The sequence below is a fragment of the Rutidosis leptorrhynchoides genome, chromosome 6, assembly GCF_046630445.1.
Source record: "Rutidosis leptorrhynchoides isolate AG116_Rl617_1_P2 chromosome 6, CSIRO_AGI_Rlap_v1, whole genome shotgun sequence".
Classification (NCBI taxonomy): Eukaryota; Viridiplantae; Streptophyta; class Magnoliopsida; order Asterales; family Asteraceae; genus Rutidosis; species Rutidosis leptorrhynchoides.
The window spans coordinates 71,244,367-71,256,392 of NC_092338.1; positions in this window are offsets into that span (position 1 = coordinate 71,244,367).

Genomic DNA, 12,026 nt, shown 5'->3' on the forward strand with positions numbered 1-12,026 from the left:
TTTGAAAAACGTCTCATATAGAGGTCAAAACCTCGCAACGAAATCAATTAATATGGAACGTTTATAATCAATATGAACGGGACATTTCAGAACATTTGAGCTGGAGGAAAAAATATTCTAAAGTGACAATTCAACGGTTGAATAATGAATATATATATATATATATATATATATTTATATAACAAGAAGGGTGGTCAGCCGCGCGTTGCGGCGGCCACCCCTTGTTTACGTAAAACTTTTTTGTAGCATCCAATTATATATTCTAATAAGAATATATTAAGGCAAAACAGTTAACGTAACCTATAAGACAATAATTCGTTTTAACATATTAAACATCTAATACAATTGCAAAGAAACATATTATTACAAAGAAACATATTGTCATATATTACTATATAGGTTGTAACAAATTAATTATCATGAGCTGTCCAAATTATGTTGTATAATATTTTTTAGATGTATCAAATTAAGTGTTATAAATAATTACTATATAACACGTAAATAAATTTTTATACACGTAATAAAAATTACTCCGTATAAATTAGAAGAATGATTTAATAAGATTTGAAAATTCAAGTTAGAAAAGAATGGCCCAATTTTTATGTAATTTATAATTGTAATTGTAATGTAATTTGTGTTATACATTAAAAGAATATTATATTAATGACTCCAAGTCTTTAATTGGAGCAACGGCTATATCTATGTAGCTAGTATTTAAAAAAGTCATCACGTGCTCCCTTCTCTATTTCTCTCTTACTTGAAAATCTATCCATCTCATTTTGTCTTTTCCATTTAATTCTCTGGTCTCCGGTCTTCTTCTCAAGTAACCATTTACAATATATTCTGAATACTTTTTCTATGAGTCTCTACATTTTTGTTGCCTCTGTCTTCCCTCATGTGTCTCGCCTAAAACCTGATTTTTTTCGGCGTAGTTCCGGCTTCTGGTATCCTCCGAACGTCCGGACTTTTCTTCTTTCTTTCCTTTTTCTGTCGCTGATATCTTTTGTTCCCACTGAAGAACACATCTATACTACCTGGAAAAACTCAGAAAAAGTGGCGGGAGAAATTTCTAATGACCTATGTGTGTGGCGTGTGGCAGTGCGCTTCAGACCAATTGCTGGTAAAAATTGTACGTTCGAAAATATGCTGCGAGTTAATTTGTATAGGTGGTGTCTTTTTATTTCGCTAAGAAAATGAAAGTATTTGCGTTCAAAGTTTGGGGGTGGGTTTATGAGGGTTTTTAGGTCTAAAAGCTATGTGGGTAGGTTCTAAAAGCCGCGTTGCCGGAAGTATGGCGGTTAGAGTTGTTGGAACAAAGACGAAAATAGTTTGGGATGGAAAAGGAAAAAAAACCACAAAAGGACAAAGAAGTTACTATTGAGGAATAGTAACTATATTTGCTCAAACGTAATATTATCATCAATTATTTATCAATTATAATAATAATAATAATAATAATAATAATAATAATAATAATAATAATAATAATAATAATAATAATAATAATAATAATAATAATTATTATTATTATTATTATTATTATTATTTTATACAATTCAACTATAAATACAATATAATCAAACACAATTTTATACAACTCAACTCTCTTTTCTCTTATTTATCTATAAATTTTATATAACTTATCACACACAATAACTACGCAAACACAATAACTTCTCAAACACTATCAATGACTTCGATTTTGGGTTCAATGGATATACATTACGGGGGTAAAGTAGGCTATGACTAGAAGTTATACTATGACGGAGAAGAAAAATCATTTGATGATTTCGACGTTACTGCCATTGATTTATCAAAGCTGAACAAGTTTCTCGAAGAAGAAATACCGACCGTATATCCGGATATGTGTATTTCGACTAAGACAAGAAATATTTTTGTTCATGTTTGAGGATATCGCATGGGATGCTCAAAAGAACTAGGCAAGGTTTATACAATTAGGTCAATCAAGTCATAACCGGGTTCCCTTCCGATTCGAGTAGTCTCAAGTCAGGATACATTAGTCAGTACCCGATTGCAAATTACTTTTATAAGTAGTAATTGTATTATGACCTTAAATTATTAAAATTTTCTATTTTTAAGATGTTTTAATTTGTCTATTTTTAAGATTTTTAATAAATTGTAATTGTTTTATTAATTTTAACTTTAAGTGTGTTTTATTAATTAAATTTTATTATAATTCAGTAGGCTTATAACTGAAGGTATTTCGTATGCCCGAGAGACATATTAAATTAATGTGGCTAATGTGTTATGATCCAAGTCGGGTCATACCCAATAACAAGCTTACCAACACTTTACAAGTATTTAATCTTAACGGTTGGATCGTTAAATAAATACGCGACACTTGGATTTTAGAAAATCGGTTTTCTAAAATATTATCACTTGAGATAAATTATTTGGATAATTTACATAATAAGGATTTAATTATTTATAAGTTTAAATAATTATATTGTGTTATATTTTATAAAAGGTTTTATAAAATATGCAAGTAACAAAATAAATTCATGGGTTTGTATATAAATTGTTTTATAAAATAAACACTTATATATAAAATAAACCCCATGATAAGTGGCAGTTTTTGGGGTCTCCAAGAGAGCATCTCATGCTTTTTTTTTTTGTTACTTTCAATTCTACACAACTCCATATAAGCATGCTTACACTTCTACCAAGTATTGCACTTATTCTCTCAAGTGATACATGCAAAATAGAGATAAAAGAAACTGCAGAATTCAGCTCATATTAGAGCTGTAGGTCGTGGCCTTTTGGTGCCATTAGGAGGTTCTAAATTCAATTTTTTCAAGTCTATATTCAAGTGTAATAAAATCCTAACCAAAGGCTAGGTGTTAGTGCATAAGTTTGGGGTATAACTACTTGAGGTTTCATCCATTTAAAGCTCCATTCTTCATCATCATCTTCATCATCAACTACATAGCTTGGAGAAGGTATAATCTCTTATCTATCTTTTAGTTTGTAAGTATGCTTCACAACTTGATCCTAATTGGGATTTAACTTTAAATGGTTAAAGTTTAACAAGTCTAAAATTGGTAATTACATGCTTCCGCTAAGTTTGATTCTTATTATGTTTTAAGTATTTTGAAACTTGTTAAATCCCAACAATGGTATCTAGAGCCGAAGTTGTTGAAATATGCTTCGATATAGTTTTTAAACTCACTATATATTTTGCATTTTATGTACATGCATGATAGTAAAATGCAAAAATTATATGTTTGGGTGGGTTTCCTTTTTTGGCCGAATTTTAGCAAGTTCTAAATGGGTTTGGAACTTGAAATTTGGTCATATTTTGTTGTATGTTGAAGTTCACAATCAAGCCTTGACCTTATGTTTGAATGTATGCATGTTTGGTTGATTTATTATTCATTCATTTGGTTTGTAATAATATTTATTCAATTTGGTTTGTAATATTATTATTTTGGTTATGTAATTTATTTTATATTTGGTATGTAAAATAGATTAGGTTGTATTTTCATTTTTTAGACAAAATGTATTAGGATATATTTTGTAAAATGATGAAGATGATGAAGACTTGAAGACTTGGAAGAAGCATTTGGATGCAAGATTAAGTGGGAGATTTAAAATCTCCTACTTTGTGTTATAACCCCTTTACCGGTGGCATTTGTTTTCAGCTAAACAAATGTCCACCAAAATGGCTTGATTGTGAACATATGATTTTGCATGCGTGGTTGTTTTGTATGATTATGTGGATTGTATGTTTGTATGCTACAAGTTAATCACACAAGTCGACAACTAGAAAATGGCAATTTAATTGGTTAAATTATAACATTATTAACGACATGCAAAACGTCAATTTAAATGGTTAAATTAAAAATGGCTAAAAGGACATTAATAATCGGTTATTAAGAACATGATAAGGATCATATATATAAAATGGTTTATATCAAGTAATTGGCTAAAATTACAAGACTTGAAAATGGATTTCAAATGAACCATACACTAAATGCATGTTGGTGTATGGCATAAATGTTTTCTTAAACTAGAATTAACGAAAACTTAAAATCCCTTAATCGACAAGGTAAACAAGTTTAACGCCATCCTTTTGTGGGATACTTAAACATAGTAGGGAACTCATAATGGGATAAAGGTCATCTAACCGTTATGAGCTAACTAATATGGTTACGGTAAAATTCGCATGCTTGTGGGATAAAGGTCACCTAACCACTTGTATGTTAATTTTACATGTTTACACAAGTAGGACGACTTGATTAGGGAATCATGAACTTAGGGTCACCGAAGCATGAGGAACAAATAGGTGTTGATGGGATAAATATGCCATGCAAAAGGATTGCATGATCCCATAATTTAGAAGTTGCAAAAGGATTGCAATTGTCATATAAATGACTACCTAGCTAAATCAAATAACGGGATAAAGGTCACCTAACCGAAATTTGATTTACCGTTGGATTCTAATATTTAATAAGTCAATTAAAATTTAAAAGGGTATTGTTTATTAAATTTAAAATCGATACTTAAATGAACTTTGTTAAATTTTGTAGATGGCCGCCAATAACAACAACATGCAAAACGCACCTATTAACTTGAACAACCTATCGTTAAGGTCTCTCCTCGAGAAAGACAAACTCAACCATACGAACTTTATGGATTGGTTCCGCAATCTTAGGATTGTCCTTAAACTTGAGGATAAGGCGTATGTGTTGGAAGACCCCATTCCCGATCAACCCGACGAGGATGATACGGAAGGCATGGCTTATTGGGATAAGTATTGTGCCGATTCGGTGCAAGTCGCTTGCCTAATGCTTGGGACTATGATACCCGAACTCCAAAAGAATTTCGAGCATCATACTGCATACGACATGATCACGCAATTGAAGGAGATGTTCCTTCAACAAGCACGTGTCGAGCGCTTCAAGACCGTTCGAGCGCTTCATGCATGTCGTATGGATGACTCCCAATCCGTTTCATCTTTTGTCCTTAAGATGAAAAGCCTCATTGATCGCGCAAACCGTCTTAATCTCAACATATCTAATGAGCTAGCCACGGATCTTATCCTAAACTCCTTGTCAAAGAGGTTTGACCAATTTGTAATTAATTACAATATGAATGGGATGGATAAGACCATTGGCGAACTTCATGGCATGCTTAGGACGGCAGAAACTAGCATGGGTAAGAGGGCTTCACCCGTGCTAATGATCAATGATGGTGGATCCAAAGGTAACAACACCTCTAAGCCAAAGGCGGCTAAGAGGAAAGGACCCGCCCATCAAGGCAAGGGAAAGGGGAGGATGGTTACCCCAACCAAAAACAAGAACAAGAAGCAAAAGGTTGCCGAACAAGCAAACCCCAAGGAAGACCCGTGCTTCGGTTGCGGTGAAATGGGTCACTGGAAACGCAACTGCCCGGTCTACCTTAAGGAGTTGAAGGAAAAGAGGGATGCGGGGTAAACCTCAGGTAATATATATATGGTATATATAGATCTTAGTATTACTTCTTCTAATACATGGGTATTGGACACTGGATGTGGAACTCACATTTGCAATTCTTTGCAGGGGTTCAAAAGAAGTAGCAAGCAAACGGGAACATCAAGTCTCTTTATGGGTAATGGAGCCAAAGTGCAAGTGAAGGCTCAAGGAGACTTTGTATTAAAGCTTCCAAGTGGTTTGGAACTTATTTTGAACAATGTTTTGTATGCACCGGATTTATGTCGAAACATTATTTCAGTTTCTCGTTTAAAACAATGTGGTTTTTGAAATGTCCCGTTCTTATTGATTAAAAACGTTCCATATTAATTGATTTCGTTGCGAGGTTTTGACCTCTATATGAGACGTTTTTCAAAGACTGCATTCATTTTAAAACAAACCATAACCTTTATTTCATCAATAAAGGTTTAAAAAGCTTTACGTAGATTATCAAATAATGATAATCTAAAATATGCTGTTTACACGCGACCATTACATAATGGTTTACAATACAAATATGTTACAACAAAATAAGTTTCTTGAATGCAGTTTTTACACAATATCATACAAGCATGGACTCCAAATCTCGTCCTTATTTAAGTATGCGACAGCGGAAGCTCTTAATAATCACCTGAGAATAAACATGCTTAAAACGTCAACAAAAATGTTGGTGAGTTATAGGTTTAACCTATATATATCAAATCATAATAATAGACCACAAGATTTCATATTTCAATACACATCCCATACATAGAGATAAAAATCATTCATATGGTGAACACCTGGTAACCGACATTAACAAGATGCATATATAAGAATATCCCCATCATTCCGGGACACCCTTCGGATATGATATAAATTTCGAAGTACTAAAGCATCCGGTACTTTGGATGGGGTTTGTTAGGCCTAATAGATCTATCTTTAGGATTCGTGTCAATTAGGGTGTCTGTTCCCTAATTCTTAGATTACCAGACTTAATAGAAAGGGGCATATTCGATTTCGATAATTCAACCATAGAATGTAGTTTCACGTACTTGTGTCTATTTTGTAAATCATTTATAAAACCTGCATGTATTCTCATCCCAAAAATATTAGATTTTAAAAGTGGGGCTATAACTCACTTTCACAGATTTTTACTTCGTCGGGAAGTAAGACTTGGCCACTGGTTGATTCATGAACCTATAACAATATATACATATATATCAAAGTATGTTCAAAATATATTTACAACACTTTTAATATATTTTGATGTTTTAAGTTTATTAAGTCAGCTGTCCTCGTTAGTAACCTACAACTAGTTGTACACAGTTAGATGTACAGAAATAAATCGATAAATATTATCTTGAATCAATCCACGACCCAGTGTATACGTATCTCAGTATTGATCACAACTCAAACTATATATATTTTGGAATCAACCTCAACCCTGTATAGCTAACTCCAACATTCACATATATAGTGTCTATGGTTGTTCCGAAATATATATAGATGTGTCGACATGATAGGTCGAAACATTGTATACGTGTCTATGGTATCTCAAGATTACATAATATACAATACAAGTTGATTAAGTTATGGTTGGAATAGATTTGTTACCAATTTTCACGTAGCTAAAATGAGAAAAATTATCCAATCTTGTTTTACCCATAACTTCTTCATTTTAAATCCGTTTTGAGTGAATTAAATTGCTATGATTTCATATTGAACTCTATTTTATGAATCTAAACAGAAAAAGTATAGGTTTATAGTCGGAAAAATAAGTTACAAGTCGTTTTTGTAAAGGTAGTCATTTCAGTCGAAAGAACGACGTCTAGATGACCATTTTAGAAAACATACTTCCACTTTGAGTTTAACCATAATTTTTGGATATAGTTTCATGTTCATAATAAAAATCATTTTCTCAGGATAACAACTTTTAAATCAAAGTTTATCATAGTTTTTAATTAACTAACCCAAAACAGCCCGCGGTGTTACTACGACGGCGTAAATCCGGTTTTACGGTATTTTTCGTGTTTCCAGGTTTTAAATCATTAAGTTAGCATATCATATAGATATAGAACATGTGTTTAGTTGATTTTAAAAGTCAAGTTAGAAGGATTAACTTTTGTTTGCGAACAAGTTTAGAATTAACTAAACTATGTTCTAGTGATTACAAGTTTAAACCTTCGAATAAGATAGCTTTATATGTATGAATCGAATGATGTTATGAACATCATTACTACCTTAAGTTCCTTGGATAAACCTACTGGAAAAGAGAAAAATGGATCTAGCTTCAACGGATCCTTGGATGGCTCGAAGTTCTTGAAGCAGAATCATGACACGAAAACAAGTTCAAGTAAGATCATCACTTGAAATAAGATTGTTATAGTTATAGAAATTGAACCAAGTTTGAATATGATTATTACCTTGTATTAGAATGATAACCTACTGTAAGAAACAAAGATTTCTTGAGGTTGGATGATCACCTTACAAGATTGGAAGTGAGCTAGCAAACTTGAAAGTATTCTTGATTTTATGTAACTAGAACTTGTAGAATTTATGAAGAACACTTAGAACTTGAAGATAGAACTTGAGAGAGATCAATTAGATGAATAAAATTGAAGAATGAAAGTGTTTGTAGGTGTTTTTGGTCGTTGGTGTATGGATTAGATATAAAGGATATGTAATTTTGTTTTCATGTAAATAAGTCATGAATGATTACTCATATTTTTGTAATTTTATGAGATATTTCATGCTAGTTGCCAAATGATGGTTCCCACATGTGTTAGATGACTCACATGGGCTGCTAATAGCTGATCATTGGAGTGTATATACCAATAGTACATACATCTAAAAGCTGTGTATTGTACGAGTACGAATACGGGTGCATACGAGTAGAATTGTTGATGAAACTGAACGAGGATGTAATTGTAAGCATTTTTGTTAAGTAGAAGTATTTTGATAAGTGTATTGAAGTCTTTAAAAAGTGTATAAATACATATTAAAACACTACATGTATATACATTTTAACTGAGTCGTTAAGTCATCGTTAGTCGTTACATGTAAGTGTTGTTTTGAAACCTTTAGGTTAACGATCTTGTTAAATGTTGTTAACCCAATGTTTATAATATCAAATGAGATTTTAAATTATTATATTATCATGTATGAATATCTCTTAATATGATATATATATACATTAAATGTCTTTACAACGATAATCGTTACATATATGTCTCGTTTAAAAATCATTAAGTTAATAGTCTTGTTTTTACATATGTAGTTCATTGTTAATATACTTAATGATATGTTTACTTATCATAGTATCATGTTAACTATATATATATCCATATATATGTCATCATATAGTTTTTACAAGTTTTAACGTTCGTGAATCACCGGTCAACTTGGGTGGTCAATTGTCTATATGAAACGTATTTCAATTAATCAAGTCTTAACAAGTTTGATTGTTTAACATGTTGGAAACATTTAATCATGTAAATATCAATCTCAATTAATATATGTAAACATGGAAAAGTTCGGGTCACTACAGTACCTACCCGTTAAATAAATTTCGTCCCGAAATTTTAAGCTGTTGAAGGTGTTGACGAATCTTCTGGAAATAGATGCGGGTATTTCTTCTTCATCTGATCTTCATGCTCCCAGGTGAACTCGGGTCCTCTACGAGCATTCCATCGAACCTTAACAATTGGTATCTTGTTTTGCTTAATTCTTTTAACCTCACGATCCATTATTTCGACGGGTTCTTCGATGAATTGAAGTTTTTCGTTGATTTGGATTTCATCTAACGGAATAGTGAGTTCTTCTTTAGCAAAACATTTCTTCAAATTCAAGACGTGGAAAGTGTTATGTACAGCCTCGAGTTGTTGAGGTAACTCAAGTCGGTAAGCTACTGGTCCGACACGATCAATAATCTTGAATGGTCCAATATACCTTGGATTTAATTTCCCTCGTTTACCAAATCGAACAACGCCTTTCCAAGGTGCAACTTTAAGCATGACCATCTCTCCAATTTCAAATTCTATATCTTTTCTTTTAATGTCAGCGTAGCTCTTTTGTCGACTTTGGGCGGTTTTCAACCGTTGTTGAATTTGGATGATCTTCTCGGTAGTTTCTTGTATAATCTCCGGACCCGTAATCTGTCTATCCCCCACTTCACTCCAACAAATCGGAGACCTGCACTTTCTACCATAAAGTGCTTCAAACGGCGCCATCTCAATGCTTGAATGGTAGCTGTTGTTGCAGGAAAAGCTAACGGTAGATGTCGATCCCAACTGTTTCCGAAATCAATAACACATGCTCGTAGCATGTCATCAAGCGTTTGTATCGTCCTTTCGCTCTGCCCATCAATTTATGGATGATAGGCAGTACTCATGTCTAGACGAGTTCCTAATGCTTGCTGTAATGTCTGCCAGAATCTTGAAATAAATCTGCCATCCCTATCAGAGATAATAGAGATTGGCATTCCATGTCTGGAGACGACTTCCTTCAAATACAGTCATGCTAACTTCTCCATCTTGTCATCTTCTCTTATTGGCAGGAAGTGTGCTGATTTGGTGAGACGATCAACTATTACCCAAATAGTATCAAAACCACTTGCAGTCCTTGGCAATTTAGTGATGAAATCCATGGTAATGTTTTCCCATTTCCATTCCGGGATTTCGGGTTATTGAAGTAAACCTGATGGTTTCTGATGCTCAGCTTTGACCTTAGAACACGTCAAACATTCTCCTACGTATTTAGCAACATCGGCTTTCATACCCGGCCACCAAAAATGTTTCTTGAGATCCTTGTACATCTTCCCCGTTCCAGGATGTATTGAGTATCTGGTTTTATGAGCTTCTCTAAGTACCATTTCTCTCATATCTCCAAATTTTGGTACCCAAATCTTTTCAGCCCCCTACCGGGTTCCGTCTTCCCGAATATTAAGATGCTTCTCCGATCCTTTGGGTATTTCATCCTTTAAATTTCCCTTTTTTAAAACTCCTTGTTGCGCCTCCTTTATTTGAGTAGTAAGGTTATTATGAATCATTATAATTATAGATTTTACTCGAATGGGTTCTCTGTCCTTCCTGCTCAAGGCATCGGCTACCACATTTGCCTTCCCCGGGTGGTAACGAATCTCAAAGTCGTAATCATTCAATAATTCAATCCACCTACGCTGCCTCATATTCAGTTGTTTCTGATTAAATATGTGTTGAAGACTTTTGTGGTCGGTATATATAATACTTTTGACCCCATATAAGTAGTGCCTCCAAGTCTTTAATGCAAAAACAACCGCGCCTAATTCCAAATCATGCGTCGTATAATTTTGTTCGTGAATCTTCAATTGTCTAGACGCATAAGCAATCACCTTCGTTCGTTGCATTAATACACAACCGAGACCTTACTTTGATGCGTCACAATAAATCAAAAAATCATCATTCCCTTCAGGCAGTGACAATATAGGTGCCGTAGTTAGCTTTTTCTTCAATAACTGAAATGCTTTCTCTTGTTCATCATTCCATTCAAATTTCTTCCCTTTATGCGTTAATGCAGTCAAGGGTTTTGCTATTCTGGAAAAGTCTTGGATGAACCTTCTGTAGTAACCAGCTAGTCCTAAAAACTGGCGTATGTGTTTCGGAGTTTTCGGGGTTTCCCACTTTTCAACAGTTTCTATCTTTGCCGGATCCACCTTAATACCTTCTTTGTTCACTATGTGACCGAGGAATTGAACTTCTTCCAACCAAAATGCACACTTTGAAAACTTAGCGTACAATTCTTCCTTCCTCAATACTTCTAACACCTTTCTCAAATGTTCACCATGTTCTTGGTCATTCTTTGAGTAAATAAGTATGTCATCAATGAAAACAATGACAAACTTGTCAAGGTATGGTCCACACACTCGGTTCATAAGGTCCATGAACACAGCTGGTGCATTAGTTAAACCAAACGGCATGACCATAAACTCGTAATGACCGTAACGTGTTCTGAAAGCAGTCTTTGGAATATCATCTTCTTTCACCCACATTTGATGATACCCGGAACGTAAGTCAATCTTTGAATAAACAGACGAGCCTTGTAGTTGATCAAATAAGTCGTCGATTCTCGGTAGTGGGTAGCGGTTCTTGATGGTAAGTTCGTTCAACTCTCGGTAGTCGATACACAACCTGAATGTACCATCTTTCTTCTTGACAAACAAAACAGGAGCTCCCCATGGTGATGTGCTTGGTCGAATGAAACCACGCTCTAAAAGTTCTTGTAATTGGCTTTGCAGTTCTTTCATCTCGCTGGGTGCGAGTCTGTAAGGAGTACGAGCTATTGGTGCAGCTCCTGGTACAAGATCTATTTGAAATTCAACGGATCGATGTGGGGGTAATCCCGGTAATTCTTTCGGAAATACATCGGGAAATTCTTTTGCAATGGGAACATCATTGATGCTCTTTTCTTCAGTTTGTACTTTCTTGACGTGTGCTAGAACAGCATAGCAACCTTTTCTTATTAGTTTTTGTGCCTTCAAATTACTAATAAGATGTAGCTTCGTGTTGCCCTTTTCTCCGTACACCATTAAGGGTTTTC